Here is a 13,697-nt window from a genome sequence, read left to right as displayed (position 1 = left end):
CTGCTCTTTGCTTCCATTTTATGGGCGAGTTCATCCCATCCACATTCGGAGTTATAATTATCAGTTGTGTATTCCCCAACATTTTGGTATCCTCTACTAGTTCTACCCCTTCTTCTTAGGCTATTTCCTTTTAAACTAGTGATTTGTTTTAAACCAGTAACCCTATTCCCCTCCCTTGATTTACTTCCCTTTCCACCCCTCATTTATTATTCCCCTATTTTTATTTTTAGGGCCTAATGAATTCCCTCCCCCCTCTCCTCCCGTCCCTTTCTTGACCTCCCCACTACCTTGCTCTCCTTGGTTAATGTCTTCTGACTTTCTCAGTAGGGTTAGATAGAATTATATATCCCAATGGATATAGCTACTCTTCCCTCTCAGGGTTAGTTCTGCTGAGAGTAAGGTTTAAATATTACCTCTTGATATTCTCTTCCTCTCCTTTTTTTAATAGTATTGTCCCCTCCCCTTCCCATTCTCTCTTAGTGTGGTATAGAATATCCTATTTTTCTTATTCTTTCAAGTTTCTCTTGGTGCCATCTACTATCCCCCCCTAATTTTTTCCCCACCCTGTCTCATGTTAGACCATTTAGTACTCCAACCTCTCCCTATGAATAATTCTTCTAATTATTACAATAGTGAATACAGTTTTTGAAAATTACACATAATATTTCTCCAAAAATATGGAATGCTTCATGAATTTGTATATCATTTCTTGTGCAGGGGCCATGCCTATCTTCTCTGTATTGTTCCAATTTTAGTATATGTGCTGCCAAAGCAAGCAGCAAAACAAACATTATGACAAAGCACCAGAACTAAAGCAAACAGCACCATTCATCTGTGAAAACAACCCCCTATTACACATTTTTCTAAGACTAACACCGCAATATACAAACACATTTGATGCTAATCAAGTACAAACTAACAAAATAAAGACATTTTCACAATTCTACTGGAGAGGAAAACTAACAATCAATGGAAGACTAAGATCTCCAAACACTTTCAATCCAGTAACTCATGTTTGACTTCATAAGGATGGACATCTGAGCAAAAAGGAAGAATTGCCCTCCCAACAATGCCTGGAAGACAAATCCCATACTATGTTTACTAACAAATAAACAACAAAAATTACTTACCAGCTAGCTATAAATATTCAATAAAGTTTGCAGTGATAAGCATCAAACATGTCTTGGTCTTTGTCTCTTAGAAAACCAACCAAGTTACATGATTACATTGAATATAGGGTGGTTGGGCAGGAATGCCATTCTTTGGTATATACATATATATATGTACATATATGAGAGTTTTAATTATAAATATTTGCAAAAATAGAAATTGTCTAGATTAACAGAAGAATAAGAAGACTTAAGTAATCATATCTTTGCAGAAATTGAAAGCCCCATGAAAAATAAAGAAATCTATAGGACCAGATGATTTTACAAGTGAATTCTGCCAAATGTTTAAGTAATTAGAAATACAATACAATGCAAAATAATAATGCAATATGTAATATTACCTAATAATGCTATATAAATATTTTAAGCAGGTAAAAGATTCCTACATCATTTCTTTTATGATTCAAATATTGTTTTTATACCTAAACAAGGGAAAGCAAAAAATAGAGAAAGAAAACTATGTATCAATTTGCCTTATAAATACTTTTATAACTTTATTTTAAATTTATTTAAAATAAAACACTAGCAAGGAGATTATAGCAATATTACACAAAGGATGATTATAATCAGGTAAAATTTTACACCAGGAACATATGGAAGGTTGATTTCATATTATGAAAGCTATAAGTGTAATTGATTACATCAGTGACAAAAATCATCCGATTATTTCAACAGATGCAGAAAATCTTTTCACAAAATATGACACCCATTCTTATGAAAAATAATAGAAAGTATTGAAATAAGTGAAGATTTTCTTAAAATGATAATTAGTGTCTATCTGAAATCAAAAGCAAGGCTTATCTGTAATGTGGATAACTTAGAAGTCTTTTTGGTGTTCGGGGTTAAGATGGCAGCAGAGTAAAAAGCAGTTGCTTAACCTTTCCTAACTGAAACATATAGGACTTCTCAAGGGGACATAAAAACAAATCCAGATGAATGAAGGGACCCCACAACAGGGTGCAGCATTGAAGGTATGTGGGATCGGGGCATCTCCATGCTATAAGGGGGTGAAACAGCTCTCACCAAAATGTGAGCTGAGCAACCCCTTCCACCCCCCTCCCCACCTATAGGGCAAAAGTCAGTGCACAAGAGTTAGAGCAAATTTGGGGCATCCATTAAGTCCTTGACAGCTACCTGGGGTCACTAGAACCTGTTCCTGTGAACAGCAAGACTTAAAACCCCAAGAAGCTAAAGAACGTGTGGACTTTGAACACAGACCCTAAGTGCAGGCAAGGTCGCAGCTGCAGACTCAGATTCTGAGCCAAGGCGTGGACCGTGGGAGGGACCTAGTGCAGAGGGGTGCAAGACTGTGGAAGCAGTGCCCTGAGACTGATAAAGGAGCTTCAGGCAGAGGAACAAGCAAGGGGATCACCAGGAGGCTTAACCTTGAGAACAACTAGACCTGTGTCCTCAGGAGCCCAAAGAGCAAAGACAGACCATGGGCATGAGGATAAAGCTGAGAGGGCGCTGGGCTCACAATGGCAAGCCAGAGACAAGAACCCCAGAAGAAAAAGATCAAGAAGAAATCTTTAATACTTGACAACTTTTACACAGAAAAAATCCAGGTAACAGAGCAAAGAGCAGAGAAGAACAAACAAGTAACCATATCCAAACCTTCCCCCCAAAATGAAAACTGGCCACAAGCTATTGAAGAGTTCAAATTTGAGATTATGAGAAAGATGGAAGAGATCTGGCAAGAAAATAACAGTATAAAAGGCAGAATTTCGCAATTAGAAAGTGAGGCTCAGAAATCAAATGAATTAATAAGTAAATTGAAGACCAGAAATGACCAGCTGGAAGCGTTGAAGAACCAAACAGGCCAAATTCAAAAGGAAAACCAAAAGATTATAGCCAAAAACCAGTCTCTACAGGCTAGAATTGGGCAATTAGAAAAAGATGCCCCAAATCAAAAGAATTAATGAGCAAATTGGAGACCAAAATCAAACAGCTGGAAAACAGGATAGACCAAATCTTAAAGGAAAAACAAAAGAATATAGCAGAAAACCAGTCTCTTAAGACAAGAATTGGGAAACTCTGAAAGGTGTCTAATTACTCAAATATACAAGGAGTTAAATCAATTGTATAAAAAATCAAGCCATTCCACAATTGATAAATGGGCAAGGGATATCAATATGCAATTTTCAGATAAAGAAATCAAAACTATCAATAAGCACATGAGAAAGTGCCCTAAATCTCTAATAGTTAGAGAAATGCAAATCAAATCAACGCTGAGGTATCACCTCACACCTAGCAGTTTGGCTAACATGATAGTAGGGGAGAGTAATGAATGTTGGAAGGGATATGGCCAAATTGGGTCATTAATGCATTCCTGGTGGAGTTGTGAACTGATCCAACCATTCTGGATGGCAATTTGGAACTACACTCAAAGGGCTATAAAAGATTGCCTTCCCTTTGATCCTGCCATACCATTTTTGGGTCTGAACCCCACAGAGATAAACAGACTTGTACGAAAAAATATATGTAGCCGAGATTTTTGTGGTGGCAAAATACTGGAAAACGAGGGTATGCCTTCTTTTGAGGAATGGCTGAACAAATTGTGGTATATGCTGGTGATGGAATAGTATTGCACTAAAAGGAATAATAAACTGGAGAAATTCCATGTGAACTGGAAAGACCTCCAGGAATTGATGCAGAGTGAAAGGAGCTGAGCCAAAAACACATTTTATACAGAGACCAATACACTGTGGTAAAATAGAATGTAATGGACTTCTGTACTAGCAGCATTGCAATGATCCATAATAATTCTGAGGGACTTATGGAAAAGAATGCTACCCACATTCAGAGGAAGAACTACAGGAGAGGAAACACAGAAGAAAAGCAACTGCTTGAACACATGGGTTGAGGCAGACATGATTGGTGATATAGACCCGAAACAACCACAACAATGCAACTCTCAACAATTTGGAAATGTCTTGATTGATGACACATGTTAAAACTAGGGGAAATGTGCATTGGCTATGAGGGGGTGGTGCAAGGAGGTCAGGGCGTGAAGGGGAAAGTAAGAACATGAATCATGTAACCATGATAACTTTTCTAAAAAATAAAAATTATTTTAAAAAAAGAAGTCTTTTTGGTAAGAACAATGATGAAACAAGAATTGGCATTAACACCATTATCATTATTATGACATATTAAATATTATATTATTTTTAGCTATAGCTAAATATTAGCTATAGTGCTATAGCTAAATGCTAATTATAGCAATAAAATAGCTATTGAAATGCTAGCTATACCAATAAAATAAGAAAACAAATCAAAGATATAAAAATGTAAAAGGAGGAAAGAAGTCTCACTTTTTGCAGAAAATATGATGATATAATTAGAGAACACTAGAGAATAATTAAATTCTTATTGAAACAACTTTAGCAATATTTCAGGATATAAAAAATCCCAAACAAATAATCAACATTTCTATATCTTAGAACAAAAGTGAGTAGGAAGAAATGGAGAGAGAAATGCATTTTAAATGAGGGCAGGCTTTATAAAATACTCTACATTCTGCCTCCTGATACAAACCCAGGGAATATATTTACATAATTGATTACAAAACACTTTTTGTACAAATTAAGATAGATCTTAACAACAGGAGAAAAATTAGTTGCTATAAGCAACTAATAAGACAGATTCGGTATAATAAAAATGGCAATTTTATCAAAATTAATTAACTTCTTTAGTGCCATTCTAAACAAACAACACCTTATGTTATTGTCTTGGAAACCATAATAACAAAATTGAAGCAGCAAAAGGACAAGAAACGTGAGGGAAGATAGCTTAGCAGTACCAGATTTCAAACTGGTCTACATAGTACTTTAATGAATATCTTTGTACTTACCTGATTGAGCCCTCTATTCTCACTTTCTCCAAATATGGAATCTCAAAAGCTATTTTTGGGTCTGGCCAGTTTTTCATTTTGTTAGAAGACTGCAATTTTATTTCCCTGACTGTGATCCATAATTTTACAAGTGGGAACTATTTTCTCATGTGACTAACAATGTTCTGGTTACAATTCATTAAATATTGTAAGAATAGTTGACGGAATTTGTTCTTTTGAATATCTTTTTGAATTTTTTATCTATTTAGTCTTAACTTGACACTATTCAGTCTCAAAATTAAAAAAAAAACTTTTTTGGATGGCATTGTAAAATATATGCTCTTCTATGAACTTTCAAATAGCCATATCAATCAGGTCTGTTCATCTAGAATATTTAATTACCAAGATAAAAAGTATACTCAAAATATTTTTTTTCATCTTGGAGAAGTTTTGTGAACAAGGACCTTGATAAATATTGTACTATCTCTATATTCCATCATTTAGTCAACACTCATTTTTTTGCACCTATTATATGAAAGGAATTGAGGAAAGTGCTGAGGATAAAAAAACTTTAAACAATATCTATTTTCATTGTTTTTGTGGAAATATGTACATAAATAACTATAAACAGAAAATATAGAAATAAATAAAAGTAATTCTAAGATAGAGAAAACTAGCACCTGGAGGGAACCAGGGAAGCCTACATGAATAGCATGGTACTTGAAATGAGCTTCAAAGAAATCAATGAATTAAAAGAATTGTAGATAAGAAGAGAATGTTTTTCAGATTTAGGGTTCAGCTACAAGAAAAGCATGCAAAACAGAAAATCAATGTCACTGTGATGAACTTTAGGGAGCTGAGTTTAACTGGACCATAGAGTAGTGAAATAAGATAATAAACTTGGAAAGATTGATTGGCACCATGTTAAGAAGGTTTTTAAGTACAAAAGAAAAATACTTTCATTTCATCTTAGAAAATAGTGTTGAAAAATAAATAATTTATTTTCTGTTAAAATCATAAACCTTCATCAGGATTATCATAACAACCTAGGCTTTTATTTAAGGTAGAGGACATGAAAAGATAAGCAGTAAAGACATGACCCTGCAATAGCAAGGTCTGATTTTGGTTATAAAGTCTTCATTTTTACACAGGACCAATTTGGAATTCTTATATACAAGCAAACTTATTGGTATGGTCTGTGGAAGCAGGTATCTTGTCTGGACCTAGGGATTAGACATCTAGCCTGGAAATCTGGACTGGATACCTGGGTTGACTTTTTTGCACATCAATACCAAATATTGAGGCTGCCATATGTCCAAAGGAGAATGTCCCCAATATCTTAGCATTCCTTTATTAGAACATCTAGTTTGAATAGTTGGTTGGGCATTATCTAGAGTCATTTAAATTGGTTGTATTATGATTATTTGCTTCCTTAAAAGAAGTCAGTGGTGTCTGCCCCTGAATTTTAGCAAGCATATGATACATTCTAAATAATCACATTCTACTTTATTATGATTAAAAAGTCTACACTGATGACTATTTAAAAATTTAATATCTGAAGTCAACAGGAGAAAATAGAATTTATGAAGCAGCATAGTGATACCGTTAGTCTTGGGTACTCAGGAAATGACTTTGGCACACAAAGAAGGGAATAATGGAAAAGTGAAAGAATTGAGACAGAGAGACCAATTAACAGATAGAATAGTAGTATATATAGTAATATATCTATAACAGTCCAGGTAAGAGATGATGAAGCCTTAACTAGAGGTAGTTGTGTGAGTAAAGTGAAGGTATATACTTGAGAGGTGTTGTAGAGTGAGAAATGTTAAGATTTTCAAAATAATTTGCATATGTGAAATTAGAAGTGAAGAGAAAAGAAAAATATTGATGATGCAGACTTGTATAACTAGAAGAGTAGCACTCAATAGAAATAGGAGAGGAATAGTTATGAAGGGAAGAGATGTTGAGTTCTCCTTTGCAGATATGTTGAGCTTCCTGTACTTATAGAAGATCAAAAAGGGAAAAAGAGACATCAAATAATAACATGTAAGTTCAAGAAGGTTTTTTAAGCTTGGAGATACCACGGTATATTTTATAGGAACAGAAATGTCATTGTATTCCATAAGCTTTGACTTGTTCTTTTCCCTAATGGTTATGCAGTAAGACAGGACTATGCAGACCTGTAACCCAGTAGGAAAAACCAGAGAGGAACTGACCCAAATTTGACTCTATGATATGAAAATTATATAATCTAAGACGGTGATTCAAGAATAATTTATGTTTTGAGCTGGGATCTCAAAGATTCTGAATTCCCAAACTAATGAAAATCTTTTTTTCTTACTGAGCAAAGAATTCATATTAAGTGGACATAAGCAAGAAAAATATTCTCTCTTTCCTGATACCACTGTGAATTGCCCAGTAGGTGGCAGTAGACTTGGTTACTCTGGGAAAGAGGATGTCTCTAACAGTCTGAGGATCAGTCTGTACCTGTCCCCAGATACTCCAGAAGATACTGTTGATGCCTTACATATGCATTGAGCCCTTCTAAGAAACATATCATGGGACTTTCTGGAAGATCCAGGAGATGCAGTGGGTTTTATTACATCCTGACCATTATGTGTCTCAATTCTTCCAGTTCGAAGAGGAGTATAAATATAGATGGATTAGTAAATGTTCAACCACCAGCTTTCCAAGGGAAAAGAAAAATGTATGCATGGTATTTTTAAGCTTATTCTACTTTATCAACATTTTATCTATCCCTTCCTTATATTTACATTATCAAAGCTAGCTAGCTAGCTAGATAGATAGATCAATTCCTGATGCTAGTGATTGATGATTTCTGAAGTGAGAAGACTTACACCTGAAAATTTAAAAATCAGTTTTTTCAAGTCAGTAAGAATTGGCTCCAGGATACCCTGGATATGAGGGAATATGATTGTGAGTAGGAATTATAATCCATATGAACTGCAGTTCTATAAAGAATGAGAAAAAAATGGCCTCATAAGGAAGCAGAGGTATCTAGGAGAAGGTCCAGAAATCCTAAAAAAATAAACAAAGAAAAAAGAAATTAATACAAAGGTAAATTCACTCTCTGCTAATTTAATAAAATTACAAAGTATTAAGGTACCTTCCTAATGAGAAATGTACTGGGGATTTCTTGCCTCTGTAGCTCAGGGAGGGGACTCAACACAAAGGAAGGCAGCTGCTCTTTTCCACATTAAATAGAGGAAGTCATGCAAATTGGGCTCCTCCCTCTAAGCATGAAAGCCAGCACAAAACCCGTGTCTGCTGTTCTGGGAGAGGAGCTTCTTTGTGAGAACTTTCTCTCCTAAGGATTAACACTGAGGACCTAAACCATGGGTTTTGGATTAATTGGAATTTTCGTTCTTTCTATTTTGCAAGGTAATTTTGTTTTTGTTTATTTGTCTTTTGGGGGAAGAAAACACTCTTTGAAGGGATAGATTTCTTTGATATGTCACTCAATGACTTCGTTGGCAGGTGTCCATTGTGATATTCAACTGGTGGAGTCTGGGGGAGACCTGAGACAGCCTGGAGGATCCCTGAAACTCTCCTGCAAGACTTCTGGATTCACCTTCAGCAGCTTTACATGAGTTGGGTTCGCCAGGCTCCAGGGAAGGGGCTGGAGTGGATCTCATACATTAGTAGTGATGGAAGTAGCACATACTATGCAGACTCTGTGAAAGGCCGATTCACCATCTCCAGGGACAATGGCAACAGCCTGCTGCACCTGCAGATGAATTCCCTGAAAGCTGAGGACACAGCCATGTATTACTGTGCAAGAGACACAGTGAGGGAGAGGAGTGAGAGAGCAGACAAAAACCATTTCCTTTGGAGAGGCCTTGTGGAGAATGACTGAGAGAGGGAAGTCAAGAATATTCAAGATAAGAGACCAGTTATAATAACAGGTGAAGAGTAAGATGGACAAGTTTATTTTCAATATCTCTGGTTTTGTCTCAAATCTGAGAGAAGAGCTCTATAGCTACCAACTATTGTCTCTGAGACTTTCCTGTTTCTGAGTCAGAGAGTGAGGATGCATCTTTTTAATGGATTATATATTTCATACATGGTACCTAATTTTTCTGAATTTTTCAAACATAAGGCACAGACGGTCAGAAATGCTGAATCAGTCTGAGAGTGTCTATTTTATTTCATTTTTTCCATGTGTTTTTTCACGTTACTTTATTTTTAGAATATTTTTCCATGGTTGCATGATTCATGTTCTTTCCCTCTTCTCTTCCCTTCCCCCCTGCTGGTGCTGACAAGCAATTCTACAGGTTTATACATGTCTTATTGTTTAAACTTATTTTCATATTGCTCATATTTGAAAAGACTAAATTTTTTAAAATCACAACTGCAAATCATATACCCCTATACTCAAGTGATAAATCATGTTTTTCTTCTGAATTTCTACTCCCATAAGTCTTTCTCTAGATGTGGAAAGCATTCTTTTCTATAAATTCCTCAGAATTGTTCTTGTTCATTGCATTTTTATTAGTATCAGAGTCTTATTACTTTACATTTGATTGTCCCAAATGTTTCACTTTCTGTGTACAATGTTCTCCTGGTTCTGCTCCTTTCATTCTTCATCAATTCCTGGAGGTCTTTCCAGTTCACATAGAAATTCTCCAGTTCATCATTCTTTATGACACAATAATATTCCACCTCAGCCATATACCACAATTTGTTCACCCATTTCCCAATCGTGGAACACCCCTTTGTTTTCCAATTTTTTGCCAACACAAAAAGTGTAGCTATGAATATTTTTGTACAAAAATTTTTTATCTCTTTGGGATACAAATGCAGTAGTGGTATAGCTGGATGAAAGTGTGCTTGCAATCTTCTAAAGTTCCTTTGGGCATAATTCCAAATTGTCTTCCAATTCACAACTCTACCAGTAATGAGTTAGTCCCAATTTTGGTACATATTCTCCAATGTTTATTATTTCCCTTTCCTGTCATATTGACTAGTCTGCTAGGTGTGAGGTGGTACCTCAGAGTTGTTGTTTAGATTTGCATGTCTCTAATCAGTAGGAATTTAGAACACTTTTTATGTGATTATTAAGTAGTTTTGGTTTCTTCATCTTAGAACTGCTTGGACCATTTGTCAATTGGTGAATGGCTTGATTTCTTGTATATTTGACTAAGCTCCTTATATATTTGGGAACTTAAACTTTTGTCAGAGATTTTTGTTATAAAATGTTGTTCCCAGTTTGTTGCTTCCCTTCAAACTTTGGTTGCATTGGTTTTGCTAGTCCAAAAAACTATTAAAATTTAATATAATCAAAATTATTCATTTTACATCTTTCAGTGTTCTCTGTCTCTTGATTGGTCTTAAATTCCCTTCTTTCCCATAGGTCTGACAGGTATATACTATTCAATGTTCACCTTATTTATTTATGATGTCACTCTTTATATTTAGGTCATTTACATATTTTGAATTTATCTTGGTATAGGGTGTAAGATGTTGATCTAAATCTAATTTTTTCCATACTGTTTTCCAATTTTCACAACAGTTTTTGTCAAATAGTGAGTTCTTTTTCCAAGAGCTGGAATCTTTCAGTTTATCAAACACTAGCTTGCTGAGGTCATTTTCTCCTAGTCTATTACATTCATTCACCGTTCTCTCTCTGAGCCAATACCATATTGTTTTACTGCTAACTTCTTTGTAGTACAGTTTAAGATCTGGTACTGGTAGGCCCTCATCTTTCCTATTTTTTCCAATAGTTCCTTGATATTCTTGATCTTTTGTTCTTCCAGATGAACTTTGTTATAATTTTTTCTAATTCTATAAAAATTTTTGGTAGTTTTATAGGTATGGCACTGAATAAGTATATTAGTTTAGGTAGGATTGTCATTTTTACCATATTAGTTCATACTACCCATGAGCAATTAATGTTTTTCCAATTGCTTAGATCTAGTTTTATTTGTGCGAAAAACGTTTTATAATTGTATTCATATAATTCCTGAGTTTACCTTGGCAGATAAATTCCCTAATATTTGATATTATCTAGAGTGATTATAAATAGAATTTCCCTTTCTAACTGTTGCTGCTGAGTTTTATTGGAAATATATAGACATGCTGATGATTTATGTGGCTTATTTTATTCCCTGAAACTTTGCTAAAGTTTTTAATTATTTCCACTAGCCTTTTAGTTGATTTTCTAGGATTCTCTAAGTATACCATCATGTCATTGCAAAGAGTAAACATTTAGTCTCCTCATTGCCTACTTTAATTCCTTCAACATCTTTTTCTTCTCTAATTGCTACCACTAGCATTTCTAGTACAATATTAAATAATAGTGGTGATAAAGGGCATCCTTGCTTCACTTCTGATCTTATTGGGAAGGCTTCTAATTTATCCCCATTGCAGATATTAGTTGCTGATGGTTTTAAATCAATACTGTTTACTATTGTGATGAAAGGCCTTTCTATTCATATACTTTCTAGTGCATTGTATTTTGTCAAAAGCTTTTTCTGCATCTATTGAGAAAATCATGTAATTTCTGTTAGTTTGGTTATTGATATGGTCAATCATGTGGACGGCTTCCTAAAGTTAAACCAGCCTTACATCCTTGGTATAAATCCTACCTGGTCATAGTGAATAATCCTTCTGATAACTTGTGTAGGCTATGAATCTAAGTGGGGTAAATTTCGTCAGAACCCCAAGAAGGCAAGGGCAGTTGAAGATGGTTGGAACCGGGGTATAAAAGGGGAAGTTCCAAGCAGAACTAGAACTCCGGGTTTTGGGGGAGCTGGGAGGAAGGAGGGTGGTGTAAACCAGATACTCTTAGGCCTAGGAAACAGACCAGAAGAGCCTAGTGCTTTCAACCCTGTAGCCATTTATGGTATCCTGTCCTCACTGAACCTGATTAATGCTGCTGCTGAATCTTATAGGCAGTTAGTTGTTTCAGATCACCAATGTCTGAAGACTTTCACTGAACATCATCAATAATCTATCCAGAATTTATTCAGTTACTTTATTTAGTTAAGAATAGTAGCTTTAGTGTAGGAAGGGAAAGAAGATCTCTGAGGGGCAAGGTGGAGGGGGCTTCAGCCCTGTCTGAGTAAAGCCAGCCACTTGTCACAACTGATTATCAAAAGAGATTTCCCAATCCCTCTCTCTGTCAAACTTCCTTTTCCCTCTGATTCATCTAGTTATTAAAAATAATATTACCACAAAGCCAGATAGCATTTAATCCTTTAGCTAAGTAAACCATACCCATTTGATTTACCTTGAGAGATCCCCCATTATCCAGTTGAACTGACAGTTGAGATTTTAAGGAGACAATTAAGAGGGGCCCATTCAAATTACATCAATTATCCTTGGCTGTGGACTTCACTCATCATCAAAAACCACCTCTTCCAGTTGGGATTCAGTTCATACAACCTTTCCAGTTCATTGAGGGAGTTTTTACTCAACTCTCAGAGGGAAGCCACTGACCTACTTCTTCAAGTAGTTTTCAGCAGGACCTGTACTTGAGTGGGAGAATCATTCCAACTGATTTTCCACCCATCCCCTCTAGAGGCTTGATGCCTTTCTACCTGTAGCCTGCTGATCTTACCCTTGCTGCAGACTCTTTGCAAACTTTAAAAATTTTTTAAAACATTTATTAATATTCATTTTTAACATGGTTACATGATTCATGCTCCTACTTTCTCCTTCACTCCCTGGACCCCCCTCCATGGCCGATGCACATTTCCACTGGTTTTAACATGTGTCATTGATCAAGATCTATTTCCAAATTGTTGTTAGTTGCATTGGTGTGATTGTTTCCAGTCTACATCCCCAATCATGTCCACCTCAACCCATGCATTCAAGCAGTTGTTTTTCTTATATGTTTCCTCTCCTGCAGTCCTTCCTCTGAATGTGGGTAGCTTTCTTTACCATAAATCCCTAAATGTGTAAAAGTGAAATCTGGGAAATGTATCAAACTACATTTCCAGTGATCCAACATGGTCCAACTGGTTTCCGCTTCCGACGTCTTGACGCAGTGGAGAGCTTAAATCTCCTGGGTTAGGAGGGAGTGGTCTCTTTTGCCAGTAGGGTCTTGGCCAGCAGATTTGGGAGGTAGAGACAGGAAACAAAATGGAGGCGGCAGTTTTGAATGCTTACAAGCGCGTGGTCTAATGATTTTATCTATCAGCATGGCTTTAATTAAAATACTAATTTATATTATTATACCAGCCTTTATCATTTTTAATATTTATCAAATGTGGGTAGCTTTCTTTACCATAAATCCCTCAGAGCTGTCCTGTGTCATTGCATTGCTGCTGGTACAGAAGTCCATTACATTCGATTTTACCATAGTATATCAGTCTCTGTGTACAATGTTCTTCTGGCTCTCCTCCTTTCGCTCTGCATCTATTCCTGGAGGTCTATCCAGTTCATATGGAATTCTTCCAGTTTATTATTCCTTTGAGCACAGCAGTATTCCATCACAAGCATATATCATAAATTGTTCAGCCATTTCCCAATTGAAGGGCATACTGTCCTTTTCCAGTTTTTTGCCACCACAAAAAGCACAGCTATAAATATTTTTGTACAAGTCTGTTTATCTATGATCTTTTTGGGGTACAAACCCAACAATGATATAGCTGGATAAAAAGGGCAGGCAATCTTTTATAGCCCTTTGAGCATAGTTCCAAATTGCCCTCCAGAATGGTTAGATCAGTTCA

General features: G+C 35.8%; 1 non-coding gene and 1 pseudogene across 1 annotated transcript; one reads left to right on the top strand and one right to left on the bottom strand.

Annotated features, from left to right (window-relative positions):
- Nucleotides 1-671: 671 nt before the first annotated feature.
- Nucleotides 672-775, bottom strand: LOC123238327. Its single transcript, XR_006505529.1, has one exon. It is a non-coding gene; the product is annotated as a U6 spliceosomal RNA (small nuclear RNA).
- A 7,582-nt stretch (nucleotides 776-8,357) lies between these two features.
- LOC123233924 lies at nucleotides 8,358-8,878 on the top strand (annotated as a pseudogene).
- Nucleotides 8,879-13,697: the final 4,819 nt, after the last annotated feature.

Source organism: Gracilinanus agilis, chromosome 2, assembly GCF_016433145.1.
Source record: "Gracilinanus agilis isolate LMUSP501 chromosome 2, AgileGrace, whole genome shotgun sequence".
NCBI classification, from domain to species: Eukaryota; Metazoa; Chordata; class Mammalia; order Didelphimorphia; family Didelphidae; genus Gracilinanus; species Gracilinanus agilis.
The sequence above is the reverse complement of the archived record's forward strand: the minus strand, read 5'-3'. Positions and strand labels throughout refer to the sequence as shown.